The sequence below is a fragment of the Furipterus horrens genome, unplaced genomic scaffold, assembly GCF_987537825.1.
Source record: "Furipterus horrens unplaced genomic scaffold, mFurHor1.1.pri manual_scaffold_2, whole genome shotgun sequence".
Lineage (NCBI taxonomy): Eukaryota > Metazoa > Chordata > Mammalia > Chiroptera > Furipteridae > Furipterus > Furipterus horrens.
In genome coordinates this window covers 9477505-9493302 of record NW_028327172.1, presented here as the reverse complement: position 1 = coordinate 9493302, position 15798 = coordinate 9477505, and the positions used below count along the sequence as shown (strand labels likewise).

Sequence of the window (15798 nt, the reverse complement as noted above, 5' to 3'; positions counted from 1 at the left end):
TTTTAATATTGTGCAATGCATAGTAACTTTGTTCCATTAAGGCCACAGTAAAATTACGGTCCTAAAGTAATATCCTTGCCGAGTCAAAAGTTTCTTGTCCTAAAATTAAGAAACATTATGTCCAGAAATGTACCTGAATAAGAAAGGTTAATATGTCTTGGGGCTTGCTTGTCCAAAACCTTATTAAGGATATTGGGTTATTCACTTATTCTATGTGCATTTTGTCCACGATATCAATGCAAATACACATAAAATAGGGCCACAAAGAAGACCATGAGCAAAGTGCACACATGTGCTCCAGGAGGATACCTACATTTTGGAATAGAAAACAATAATTTTGTATATTTTGCTTCTGTAAATGCTTTGAAGTTGTTAATGCTGATGTTTTATGTCTACTTGATTTTAAAGATCTTTTTACTTTCCCAGTCTTTTGCCCTACTTCATTCACACTGATTTTCTTCCTATTTTTCAATCTGACAACTGCAAAGACGTTGTTTCCTCAGGGCACTTGTACTTGCTCTTTCCTTGGTGGAATAGTCCCTTACTCCTTTAAGGTTCATGCTTAGACATTATTCTATAGTAGATTTCTTTCTTGACCACCTTTGTAAACTAGTCATTTTTATTTCCATGCGCATTGTCATTTTGCTATATGATATTTTTTAAAAAAAATTATCACCCAAGAATATGTTTTATTAATATTAGAAACAGATGAAGGGAGGAGAGAGAGGGGGAAAGGGAGGAGAGAGAGAGAGAAAGAGAAAGAGAGAAGCACCCCTACCAAGGATGGAACCTGTAATCTAGGTGTGTGCCCTGACAGGAAGTCAAACCTGCAACCTTTTGGTATAAGGGATGACACTCCAGCCAACTGAGTCACTTGGCCATGGCACTCTGGGTTGTTCTTCATAGTCGTCATGAATCATCACCTATTGAATATTTACTTGTTCACTTTATTATCTCTCCTCCCCAAATAGAATTTGCGCTCTATGAAAACAGTGGTTTTGTCTGTTTTGTTTACAACATGATCCACAGTGCCTAAATAAGTGTCTACTTCATAGTCAACTTTCAATAAATATTTGTTAAATGAATAAATAACATAATTAAGCTTTGAGTCAATTGTATCAATATGTTGAATTTATAAACTATTGATGATTGTAGTGTATCACTTCTAATATAAAGTTTCTACATAGATATATAGTCCATTTTAATAAGCACAGCTCCTTTTCCACTTTTATGTACATTCTCACTCATTGTGTGCACTCCAGTGTTTGGACACGAAGATTTCCTGGATCCCATAAGCAAATGAATCATCTGTAACAATTTTATAATTTTACTTAGAGATGATGTATCACTAAGTGGCAAGTAAAACATCAAACAAAATCAGAAAAAGACTTGGGGTTATTTCTGGGTTCTCTATTTAGTTCCATTGATCTGTGTGTCTGTTCTTATGCCAGTACCAGGCTGTTTTGATTACAGTGGCCTTGTAGTATAGCTTGATATCATGTATTGTGATCCCATCTACTTACTTCTTTCTTAAGGTTGCTGAGGTTGTTCAGGGTCATTTATGGTTTCATATAACTTTTTTGAAATATTTGACAAAGAGGGCATGAACCTACAATGGAGTAAAGATAGCCTTTTCAGTAAATGATGTTGAGAGAACTGGACTGGTACATGCAAAAAAATAAAACTAGACCAAAAATGTACACCATCCACCAGAATAAAATCAAAGTGCGTAAAAGACTTAAATATAAGTAGTGACACCATAAAAGTCCTAGAGGAAACCATAGGCAGTAAAATTTAAGATATTCCACTTAGTAATATTTTGTTGATATATCTCTTAGAGCAAGGGAAAAATAAAAAAATAAACAAATGGGACTATATCAAACTAAAATTTTTCTGCTCAGCAAAAGAAACCATCATCAAAATGAAGAGGGAACTGACTCTATGGGAGAACATATTTGCCAATGATACCTTAGACAAGAGTATTGTTTCCAAGATATAAAAAGAACTCATACAACCCAACACCAGGAGACCAACAATCCAATTAAAAAATGGACAAAGGCCATGGAGGAAAAATGGGACAACTGCAATAGAAAAACTGCAAATAAGATTGTTTTTAATGGACAAAGGATCTAAACAGACACTCCTCCAAAGAGGACATACAGATGACCCATGAAAAAATGCTCAACATCACTAGCCATCAGACAGTTGCAAATTAAAACCACAGTAAGATACCACCTCACACCAGTCAGAATGGCCATCATTAAGAAATCAACAAACAACAAGTGCTGGTGATGATGTGGTAAAGAGGGAACCCTAGTGCATTGCTGATGGGAATGTGGTTGGTGCCACCACTGTGAAAGACAGTATGAAATTTCCTTTAAAAACTAAAAATGGAACTGCCTTTTGACACAGCAATTTCACTGTTGGGATTATAGGCTAAGCACAGTGAAACACCAATTCAGAAGAACCTATGTGCCTCTACATTCATAACAGGATTAGTTACAATAGCCAAGTGCTGAGAATAGCTTAAGTTCCCATCAGTAAATGAGTGGATCAAAAAACTGGTACATTTACACAATGGAATACTATACAGCAGAAAGAAAGAAGGAATTCTTAGCTTTCATGACAGCATGATGGAACTTGAGAGTATTATGCTAAGTAAAATAAGCCAGGTGGTGAAAGAGAAATAGCATATGATCTCACCTAGTGGAGGAACCTAATGAACAAAACCAACAAATGAGCAAAACAGAACCAGAGGCATGGAAACAGGGAACAGACTGACAGTGACCAGAGGGGAGGGGGACAAAAGGAGAAAGAAGGGCAAGGCTCTAGTAAAGGAACATGTATAAATGACCCATGGACATGAACAACAGGGTGAGGGTTGACTCTGGGAGCAGGGGTGGGCTTGGCAAGGGAGAGCAAAGGCGTAAAGTTGGGACAGCTGTAAAAGAATGACAATTTAGAAAAAGCATAAAACAAAAAAGAATTTTGAGTCACTGATTCAAAAGAAATTATGCACCCCTATGTTCATAGTGGTGTTATCTACAAACAGGTAGTTACAGGATAGGCATGGGAATTTACAGGACAGTGTAAGAAATGGAGTAGCCAAAGAACTTAAGTGAATGACCCATGGACATGAACAATGGTGTGGGGATTGCCTGAGGGAGTGAAGGGTGTTGGATGGAGGGGGGCAAAGGGGAAAAATCAGGACAACTGTAATAGCATAATCAATGAAATATAATTTAAAAAAAGAAATCATTGAGGTTTTTTTTTATTCCTGTTATGTAAATGGAATCACACAACAAGGAGCCTTGACGTCTTGCTTCTTTCATTTTATTTTATTTTAAGTGTATTTTATCGATTATGCTGTTACAGTTGTACCAATTTACTTTTCCTTTGCTCCCGTCTGCCCAGCACCTCCCCTTTCTCCAGCAATCCCACCCTACCCCCTTAGTTCATGTCAATGTGTCATGCACATATGTTCTTTGGCTTTACCCTTTCTTAAACTATTCTTAACTTCCCCCTGTCTATTCTGCACCCACCAACTATGCTTCTTACTCCCTGCACTATTTCCCCTCTTCTCCCTCTTTTCCCTCCCAGCTGATAACCCTCCAAATGATCCCCATACCTATGGTTTTTTTCCTACTCTGGTTGTCTGCTTAGTTTGTTTTTATTGTTTTTTAGATTCTGTTGTTGATAGTTGGGAGCTTGTTGTCATTTTAATGTTCATAGTTTTGATCTTCTATTTCCTAAATAAGTCCCTTTAGCATTTCATATAATAATAGCTTGATGGTAATGAACTCCTTTAGATTTACCTTGTGTGGGAAGCACCTTATTTGCCCTTCCATTCTAAATGATAGCTTTGCTGGATAGATTAGTCTTAGTTGTAGGTCTTTGCTTTTCATCACTTTGAGTATTTCTTGCCAGTCCCTTCTTTCCTGCAAAGTTTCTTTTGAGAAATCAGCTAATAGTCTTATGGGAACTCCTTTGTAGATAGCTCTCTTCTTTTTTCTTGCTGCTTTTAAGAGTCTCTCTTTATCTTTAACCTTTGGTATTTTAATTATGGTGTGTCTTCGTGTGGTCCTCTTTTGGTCTAGCTTCTTTGGGACTCTGTGTACTTCCTGGACTTGTATGTCTCTTTCCTTCACCAAATTTGGGAACTTTTCCTTCACTATTTTTTCACATAAGTTTTCAATTTTTTGCTCTTTCTCTTCTTCTGGCACCCCTATAATTCAGATGTTGGCATGTTTAAAGTTGTCCCAGAGATTTCTAAGCCTCTTCTAATATTTTTTTCAATTCTTGGTTCCTCATTCTGTACTGGTTGACTGATTTTTTCTTCCTTATGTTCCAAATTGTTGATGTGAACCTTGGTTTTCTTCCTTTCACCACTGGTTCATAGGGTTTTCCTTTCTTTCACTTAGCATAGCCTTCACTTTTTCCCTTACACGTTTGTCGTGCTTAACTTTGTCCATCAGTCTGTGAGCATTGTTATCACCAGTGTCTTGACCTCTGCATCTGTTAAGTTGGCTATCTCCTCATCAGTCAGTTCTCCCACTAGAACCTTGATCTGCCCCCTGTATGGGGCCATACTTCTCTGTCTCCTCAACTTGACAGCCTCTTGTGTTTGCCTCTGTGTCTTAGGTAGAGCTGTCACAGCTGTTATGTTGTAAGGGGAAGAGCCTTAGCTATTGGTCAGTGCAGGGCGACCCATTTCACTCGGTTTTGGCACTGTATACGGGAGGGTGGGTTGAGCGGGAACAATGTTGCTTGCCCAGCACTTGCCCCTTTTCCAGGCACTTCTCTCAATTCCCATACTAAATAAGCTGACTGTTGAGAGACCTACAGTTTTTCCCTCCATCCCCACACCCACTGGTTTTCATTGTCAGAGGTAAGTGGCTCTTTTTTCCCCAGCTCTGGAACCATGAGCTGTGTGGTCTTCTCTGGGCCTAGAATGCTGCCCAGGTTTCCTTCCCCACTTTTAAAATATATGACTGTACTTTTCACCATGGCCATAGTCCCTGCACTGCAGCTGCTGACTCCACCACACCATGTCCTCTCTACTCCAGCTCCGCTCCTCCTACCTGTCTGGCTAAGTATTTCTTCTTTCTTTATTTTATTTTGTTGTTGTTGAACTTCTATGTAATTCAGTTTTCTGGAACTTCTGGTTGTTTTTTCAGTTTTGAGGTAGTTGTAGATTCCCCCTTAGTTGTGAAGAAAATGCAGCAGGTATACCTATGCGTCCATCATGGCTGGAAGTTCCACTTCTTTCATTTTAAAATCCACCTTAAGTTCATCCATATTGTTGCATGAATCAATATTATTCTATTTTACTACTGAACAGTGTTCCATTTCAATGATGTTCTATAGTTTGCAAGTGCATCTGGTTGCTTCCAGTTTGTCAATTCTTAATCTCTATAAGACTTTTAAAAACATTTGTATAGAGGTTTATGGTGGAACCTATGACTTCACTTTACATTTAAGATTTAGTTCTTCTTTTGTCTATGAACTGACAACTGTTGGAGAAAAATTTGTTGAAAGAAATATACTTTCTCCATGCATTTGCCTTTGCATCTTTTATAAAAATTAGTTGACTATATATCTGTGACTCATATCTGGATGCTATAATCTGTTCCATTTATTTATGAGTCCGTTTTTCCCTAATTCTACACTGTCTTCATTACTATATTTTATAGTAACTTGTAAAACAAAATAACTTTAATGCCCATACTTTGTTGTTCTTTTCAATAACTTTGATTACTAGTTTTGAAATTACATATAAATTTATAATCATCATGTCAATATTTATATTCAAAGAAGCTTTATATGGGTTTCAATTGTGATCACACAGAGTCTATAAAGCAGTCAACTTTAAGTCTTCCAATCCATGGATATGGTATATCTTTACACTCATTTATTTAAAATTTTATTCATTGGTATTCCATATTTTTCATTGCTTTTAAGATGGATAGTATCTTAAACATGCTCAAAGAACTAAACAAAATCTTGGACAAAGAACTAATACAAATCAGGAAGGTTTTGTGTCAAAAATAGAGAATATTAACAGAGACAACGTTAAAAGAAGTAACCAGATAGAAATTCTGGAGCAATAACCAAGAAGAGATGAGGTATACATCATAAAAGCTGAGACTGCCTAATTTTGAAATGTTAGTATCTTTTGTATTTTTCAAAAAAACTTAATATTATCATGTTTGGGCAGAACAGCAATCTATGAGGTAGATGGACAGGGTTTTTAATCTTGTGAATTAAGAAAATCAGGATGGTGGAAAAGAAAGAAATCTTACCTGCTGTCACAATATGAGTGGACCTGAGAGAATTATATAAATGAAATAAGCCAGTCAGAGAAAGGCAAATACCATATGATCTCACTTATAAGTGGAATCTAATGAACAAAATAAACTGATGAGTGAAATAGAAACAGAGGCATGGATATATGGAACAGGCTGACAACTGTCAGAGGAGAGAGGGGAGAGGGAGGGAGGAATGGAAGAAAGAAGGTGAAGGGATGAGCCTAAGAACATATACAACGAGGTCTGCCAGAAAGTATCCAGCCATGTAATACGAAAAATAGGACAATGATGCCTCAGTCCCCTTTAAAGTAGGCACCTTGATGTAGTCGCATTTGTTTATTTTTTCCTTTATTTTTCTTGCCTTAAGAGATGTATCTGTGAAGATATTGTTATGTGGGATATCTGAAATTTTCCTGCCTGTGTTTTCCTCTAGGACTTTTATGGTGTCATGGCTTACATTTAAGTCTTTGATCCATCTTGAGTTTATTCTCGTGTGTGGTGTAAGTTGGTGGTCTAGTTTCTCTTTTTTTGCACGTCCCTGTCCAGTTCTCCCAGCACCATTTATTAAAGAGGCTCTTCTCACTCCATTTTATGTTCCTTCCTCCTTTATCAAAGATTAGTTGACCATAGAGGCCTGGGTTTATTTCTGGACTCTCTATTCTGTTCCACTGATCTATGTCTGTTCTTATGCCAGTACCAGACTGTTTTGATCACAGTGGCTTTGTAGTATTGTTTGATGTCTGGTATTGTGATTCTTCCTGATGTGTTCTTCTTCCTCAAGATTGCTGTGATTATTTGGGGTCTTTTTTGGTTCCATATGAATTTTTGGAGTATTTGTTCTAGGTCTGTGAGATAATGCTCAGCAAAAGAAAACATCAGAAATATGAAAAGGTAACCAACCATATGGGAAAACATATTTGCCAATGACATCACAAACAGGGGACTGATCTCCAAAATATATAAAGAGCTTATATGACTCAACATCAAGAAAACAAACAACCCAATTAAAAAATGGGCAAAGGACCTTAACAAACACTTCTCCGAAGAGGACATACAGAAAGTCCATAGGCACATGAAAAAATGCTCAACATCATTAGCCATCAGAGAGATGCAAGTAAAAACCACAATGAGATACCACCTTACACCTGTCAGAATGGCCATCATCAACAAATCAACAAACAACAAATGCTGGCGAGGATGTGGAGAAACGGGAACCCTACTGCACTGTTGGTGGGAATGCAGACTGGTGCAGCCACTATGGAAAACAGTATGGAATTACCTCAAAAAACTAAAAATGGAACTGCCTTTTGAACCGGTGATTCCACTGCTAGGACTATACCCGAAAAATCCTAAAACCCCAATTCAAAAGAACTTACGCACCCTTATGTTCATAGCAGCGCTGTTTACAATAGCTAAGTGCTGGAAACAACCTAAGTGCCCATCTGTAGATGAGTGGATCAAAAAACTGTGGTACATTTACACAATGGAATACTATGTAGCAGAAAGAAAGAAGAAACTCCTGCCATTTGCGACAACATGGATGGAACTAGAGAGAATTATGCTTAGTGAAGTAAGCCAGGCAAAGAAATAAAAATACCATATGATATCACCTAATACAGGAAACTAAAGAACAACACAAACAAATGAACTAAATAGGACAAAGAGCAGAATAGCAGCCAATAGGGGGGGAGGGGGAAGGAGAGAAGGGGGATAAGTAAGGGAAGGGTTTAGTCAAAAACGTGTATAAATGACTCATGGACATGGACAACGGGGAGCGATATGATTGTGGGAGAAGGGGTGGGCTGGGGGGGAGAGAAATGAAGGAAAAATGGGACAACTGTAATTGAAAAACCAAAAAAATAAAATAAAATAAAATAAAGTAGGCACCTTGAGACCTTACACAGTTCTCCCAATCGCCATCACCTACCATCTCATATTTTCCTGAATCTCATCGATGGTCTGAAATCTCTCCTCTTTCAAAGGTGATTTTAGTTTTGAAAAGAGCCAGAAGTCTCAGGGCACCAAATCTGGGCTGTAGAGGCCCTGAGTCACCTGGGTAATTTTATGTTTTGCCAAAAAACTATACACGAGATGTGATGTATGAGTGGGTGAATTGTCATGATTACTGCCAATCACCAGTTGCCCATAGCTGTAGTCTTGTTAATCATCTAAATAGTTTCTGCAGAGGAATGTTCAAGCTTAATGCAAAATTTGATGCAGATTCTTTGCTCTACTTGCTTATTTTGAAAGCAATGTTCACTCAATGGTACCTACTACCTCTGCTGACTAGTACAGTGAAGTCGTCATTATTCATGCATGCACATTCCAGTCCACTCTCCTTGACAGCCACCTTATATCGAAGTTGTGCAAACCATTCTCGTTATATTAATAATGGTTGGACTTTTCCCAGACAGACCTTGTATGCATAACCTATAGAGACAGACAATGATGTGCTGATCATTAGAGGGAAGAAGGGGTGGAGGCTGGGTGGAGGTGAGCAAAGGAGAGAAATGGGGACATCTGTAACAGTGTCAACAATAATATTTTAAACAAATTTATTAATGATAATCTATGGTAAGCCTTCTAGACGGCACTATAAAGAGCTTAATTGACCTTCTTTCCAGAGAAACACCAATACAGGTAAAAAAAAAAAAAAAAAAAAGAAAAAAAAAAAGAATTCTTATAACCCAACCATTTAAAGTTCTTGAACTGTTCTTAAGGACATATAGCAAATGGAGAAAAACATATTTCCTAGGAGCTATGCAACTTGCTAAGAACAAAGTTAGTGGCATTTAAGCAATGACCTGCCCCTTTCATCCTCTACCCCAGCTGCATCGTAGAAGTCTTTCTTCAGAGAAATGTGTCCAAGAAGTAGGGCTACTCTCTAACTCAAGGTGTCAGGGTGGAGTTCCACCTTACAAGGGGCAGGACACTGGCATCTCTCATCTTACCCAGGCCCATGTTATACAAACGCTATTTCCATTAGGCAAAGATGAGCAGATAGGGGCTGCCAATTCCCATCCAATTCCTGTTCGTATTATTAGATCTTTGCCTGAGGTAGAGCAGGCTGAGAATTTTGGGACCCAGTGGCTGCTGCTTCAACTTGTGCGTTGGCAGCAATTCCTCACTGGAAAGGGCAGGAGTGGCCATATTTGTAGCAGACAAAATAGACTTTAACTAAAAATCCATAAGAAGAGACAAAGACAGACTTATACAATGATAAAAAGGTCAATTCTCCAGCAAGATATAATTATTATAAATACAAATGCCTCAAATATGCCCAACATATGAAGTAAACACTAATAGAATTGAAGCGAGAAATAGTAACACAATAATTGTGGTGGATTTCAATATCCCACATTTAATAAAATGGGAAACCAAATATAATATTAAATTTTTTAAAAAACACTGATTTCCATTTAATTAAACTTGTACTTCCCATCTAACCAAGCCATCCAACTCATAGAAATTATCTAAATGAAATGCAAAAACAACTTTAGATAGATGTTTAGTAAGCTTATTCAAAACATCCAGATATTGGAACCAACTCAAATGACCTACAGTTGAGAAATGTAGAAACAATCTGTAATATTTATACAATGGAATACTATTAAGCAATAATAAAAAATATTTTACCACTGATATATTATGGGTTGGGTTATGTTCCTCAAACATTCATTTCTTGGAGTCCTGACCCCTAGTACTTCATAATGTGACCCTGTTTGGAAATAAGATTTTTTTCATATTTAATTAGGTAAGATAAAGTCATAATGCATCAGGCTAAACTTTGATTCCAATGTGACTCATGTCCTTTTAAAAAGGAAAAATTTGGGAGGTGACATCAGAGGAATGGTGGTGAGAGAGGTGCCCTTGGCCTCTCCCTTTGAAGTTTCAAAAATTTGAAGAGCTGTAATTGAACAAAGGACTCCCTGCTCAACAAACAAACACCTTGCTAAGTGAAAGAGGCCAGACAGAAGGGCTATGTAAACTAGGACTTTATTTATTGGAAATTCTTGCAAAGGCAAAATTGTTTGGACAGTACAAATTATTTGAACAGTAGTGGCTGGGGCAGTGGTGGGAGAAGGAGTTGATCACAAAGGGAAGCTCAAGTTTTTTTTGGTTAATGGAACTCTTCTATATGATGATTGTGTTAGTGGTTATATGACCATACATATTTGACCAAACTTGAAGATTTGTACACTAAAAACTAGAGATATTATTGTTGTTTGTAAATTATACTATAATTATAAAATAGAAAAAAAAGCAGTAACAAATAATGAAAACATGCATGCATTCTCACCATATCCAGCTTTGTTCCTACAGGTAATTTAATTGTTTCTTTTTTTTTAAGAGCTTGGGATGAAAGCTATAAAAGTCTTCATAGGAGACATCCCCAAAGAACCCCATGTCCCTATGGCTCCCTCTGATTCCCATGAGTTAGCCTCTGAAATTCCAATGTGACTCAATGTGACACATTTTAAAGGAACCAGACTGTGTGCTAAGCCACCTTGGTTGTCATTTACTCATCTTAATGCTAATAGTTATTAGTACATGCAGACCTTCCCTCTCCCCATGATCTGAGGACTTGCTATAAGCCTGCAATGGTAGCCAGGGAAAATACCTCAAGATGAATATTATATTGATTGATTTTAAAATGATAACCTCTCTTTGTTTTAAAAAGCTTTCTTCATTTGCTATTTGGAGACACACTTCTGTAAACTATATGAGAGAGGTAAAATATTCTTTATTTCAGAATTAAAGAGAAGACAAGTGACTCCTCCAAAACACAATAAGAATTAATGGTGGATTCAAATCTTGTGCCCTGGTTTCTGACTACATGTTGGGGTTTTCTTCCATCTTTACTTGTCTTAGAGATCTTGGAATTTTTTGACCAGTACCTGATAGAGAACATCACCAAGAGTCCATATGCATTATTCCATGTCTAAATTTCAGATTTCAGAAGCTCTATTCAGGATTGACTCTCCATTCCACTGTAGCAGCAAGGTAAGCTTCTACATTCCATACACATTTGTAGTGAGAACTGTAATTTATGCTAAATCCATGGGGCAGCTATACCTACTATGAGCAAATAACCAGATGTTTTGAAGATTTTTTTTTTTCTAAAATGGTGAATTGAGACTGGGGTTTAAATGTCAAAACTCCATCAGTAAGAAGTATAGTGATACTTATGAAATATTATTATGTTGCTTTCCTAAAAAATATTAACAACAACAGAAAAAAGGCAATGCTCTTATTGAGCGTGTCTTAATTCCATTTTATTTACTATCTGTTGTCCTCTCACTGAAGGTTTAATAAAAGCCCAACAGAGTGAAAAACCATCCTTTGAACTATAGAAGTTTTGTAATTGAATTATCAAGATCCACTGTAACCTTTTCCCCATAATTGCATCCTTATTACAATATTACTAACACATCTGCAAATGTTAATGATGAGGCAGTTAAAGTATAGGCTTTTGATTTGGTTACAGATGAATTTGAATCATGAATCTTGAACTTTCTTCATACTAGCTGTGCAATCGTAGAGCTTTACATAGCTTCTCAAGTCCTCAGTTGTCTTAATGGTCAAAAGGGGATTATAACATATTCTACTTTAAAACCCTGTTGTAAGGATTAAATGAAATTTTATGTTTATTTAAATACATATATATACACATACCTAAATATAATTATATATACCCATAACTTTTAATATTGTTTGCAGGGCATACTATATTCTACAAGTGGTTATGATTGTCAAAGGTTGTCAATCCTAATGACTTTAGGGGCTAGACCTGTACAGTGAAGATATGAGAGAGTAAGGACAATGCTGGAGAATAATAACTAGGGATTGATAGGTGTCCTCCTAAAAACATCCAATTCAGATTTAAAAGATGGGAAACATTGTTTTTACTCAAGAACATATTTATATTAAAAATTTAAACATGAATTTCACTACCAAAACAAACCTGGAGGCTAAAGGCAGCCAACAAATTAAGACCTTTCAACCTTCCATCTCTGTGATTCAACTACAAGATGAAAACAACGAAAGAAAGAACAGTAGAAAGAAGGGGAAGGGTCTAGTCAAGGAACAAGTATAAAGGACCCATGAACATGGACAACTGGGTGGGGGCTGACTGTGGGAGAGGAGGCGTGGGTGGGGCAGGGGAGAGCAATGGGAGAAAATTGGGACAACTGTAATTGAACAAAAATAAAATTAAAAATGTATATTTAAAAAGTATTTCAAATGAAGGGGTTTGTTTTAGATTATGGTTAATGCCAAGACTGGTCATTCTTGGTGTGTTTCCATTTTTATAATCATCCATCTCAGGATGAAAATATTTTAAGCCGATCAAAAAACAAAAGAAGACTATTTCAACTCATTTTAATAGATGGATTTTAAGAAAGAAATTAAGCAAAAGAGCAGCTCATCTGAAATGATGCAGAGGATGGACAGAGAAAAATGGGAGGACACAAAATATCTCAGTGAACCAAATGCGTGAGGAAAAAAAAAATCAGAGAAAGAGGTTGCAGGATTTCAAAACTCATCCACACTTGAATCCCTAAATTTCATCACCCATCTTTCTCAAATAAACATAGAGGCTTTAGTTCGATCCTGATAATAATATTATAGCTAATACTTACCAAGCTATGCTACACACCCAGCATTTTACTCACTGTATTTAGTTCATTATTTTATTTAATTCTTGCAATAGTACTATAAGATTCATCTCATTACAATCGTCATGTTGTATATGGAGAAAATCAGGTTCAGGTACTTAGGTTGAACCCAAAATCTCTTGGGTAGTAAACGGTAAGGTTGATATGCACCTCATCCCAGCACTCAAGCTCTATACCCACTGCTATATATCTTCTCCTCGGGCTTGCCTCTGCTGATTGTACATGCTCCTGCATATCCAGTTACCCACCACATCTACTGGGACATAGGTCTCAGTTATTTAACTGTATAACTCCAAACACTGAGTTTGGACCAATGGAGACAAAGAGTAATTGCAAGTTGCATTGAATTCAATTTATTCATATTAAGAACAGTGGACTGAAGAGCTACTCTGCCTATGTACATAACTCGGCTTTGACTGTGTCTCATAAACAACAAGTCAACCTTACAGTCATTGAGAAAAATAAATGAATATAGATGTAAAGTATCTAGAGCATTTCCTGGTACTTAAGCAACATAGAAGTAAAAGCATTTACTAGGCTAAGGATTGGAATGACAGATATATTTATTCCAGATATGCCATCTTGCTCAAAACGTTACTTTTCCACACAAATCAATTTACAACTTTACAAAGTTTAGAAGGTAGGGGATGATTCATAAAAATCCCTCAGTTTCAACAATATGTAACTCTATAGGTAATGTATGCATTAAATTTTGTTTTCAAACCCATACTTTAGATCTGAATAACAGTGAAGTAAAATTAGTGCCATAATAAAAATGTACATCTATCTATTATCTTTCTACCTAACACTTTCAATTCCTATTCAACAGATTTTTTTGCCAACAATGTGTTCCTTTATTTCACATTGCTATAGGCTATCTTGTGACTCCCAAACAACACCCATGGAGAACAATACAGGAGTGACTGAGTTCATCCTGCTAGGACTAACCGATGAGCCAGAACTGCAGGTCCCCCTCTTTATAATGTTCACCCTCATCTACCTCATTACTGTTGCTGGAAACCTGGGAATAGTCATCTTGATTCTCATGGACTCTCATCTCCACACTCCCATGTACTTTTTCCTTAGTAACCTGTCTTTGGTCGACTTTTGTTACTCTACAGTTGTCACTCCCAAGGTTATGGCTGGGTTTCTTACAGGAGACAAGGTCATCTCCTACAGAGCATGCGCTGCTCAGATGTTCTTCTTTGCAGCGTTGGCTACTGTGGAAAATTTCCTCTTGTCCTCAATGGCTTATGACCGCTTTGTAGCAGTGTGTAATCCCCTACATTACACCACCGCCATGACAACAGGTGTGTGCGCACGTCTTGCCATAGGCTGCTACGTCTATGGTTTTCTGAATGCCTCTGTCCACATTAGGGACACATTCATCCTCTCTTTCTGTATGTCTAATCTTGTCCATCACTTTTTCTGTGATGTTCCAGCAGTCATGGCTCTCTCTTGCTCAGACAGACATATTAGTGAGCTGGTTCTTGTTGTTGTGGCAAGCTTCAACATCATGTTTGCTCTCCTGGTTATCTTGATTTCCTACCTGTTCATATTTGTCACCATCCTGAAGATGCATTCAGCTAAGGGATATCAGAAGGCTTTGTCCACCTGTGCGTCTCACCTCACCACAGTCTCCATCTTCTATGGAACTATTATCTTCATGTACTTACAGCCAAACTCCAGCCATTCCATGGACACAGACAAAATCGCATCTGTGTTCTATACGATGGTCATCCCCATGCTTAATCCCCTGGTCTATAGCTTGAGAAACAAGGATATCAAAAATGCATATAAGAAGGTTGTTGAGAAGGCAAAAATTTTCTCTAGGCTTCGCCTTTTAAAACTGTAGGATCCACAGTAACATACTTTCATTTCTGTCAGGTGTTCAACATGCAATGGCTCATATATTAAGGCCCACAATGCCTCTTAATTTTTTCTTCAAAGACTTATAATTGGGAAAAAATATTGTGTCCAACTATGTGATACCTGAATTATGATGGTGAAAAGGGGACCTTAATAATTATGTGGACCATGTTTGTAATAAACTTTATTAATTATATTTAACTTATTGACATGTTTATATTTTCTGTACCATGTGACAATGCAAGTATATATGGAAAACATGGCACACACAGACATGAAGAGAAGCACATTGCCAGAATCCCACATATGCACAAATATGTAAAAGTAGGAAATATGTTAAAGCAGTGGAATGGAAGATAGCTAGTTTTTAATTAAAAAGTTAAAATGATATATTTACCAAAATATACATTTATGTCCAACATTATTTATTTCTGTACAAAACTATATCAGCAATTTAAAGAAAAAATGTGATATGGATATTTAAATGAAGATCCATATGTTTTGTTGGCACACTTTAATCAGAGCTACATATGTATAATATTAAAAAGAAATTAATAGTTCTGTGTTCAGTAAATATACTGGTAGAAACAGTTTGCTCACAGGATGATTTTCCAAAGCAAAAAGGACAGAGTACAAGAAAAGGTGACTGAGCAATAATAAGGGGGGGGTATTCCATTTTTCTGCATATGAGTGTCTTATCTTATATTTTGTAAACAAACACAGATTAATAATAATGTTACCCATTTTTCTCATTGCAAATATTATAAAAAGGCTAATGCCACTCATTCATGGATGCTTCAGCCTTAGATGAGGTCCCCCACATCCAACCCCTCTCCTACTCATTCACAGTGAGTTTGCTTCTTTGTCTGGACCACTCCTAAGATGCTCTTGCCCCAGGCCTTTGCACCTGCTGCTACCCATGCTCAGAAAGCCCCCTCACTTCC

General features: G+C 37.0%; 1 pseudogene; it reads left to right on the top strand.

The window, feature by feature from the left end:
* The first annotated feature begins 13886 nt into the window (after positions 1-13886).
* LOC150017756 (olfactory receptor 5B3-like) lies at positions 13887-14832 on the top strand (annotated as a pseudogene).
* Positions 14833-15798: the final 966 nt, after the last annotated feature.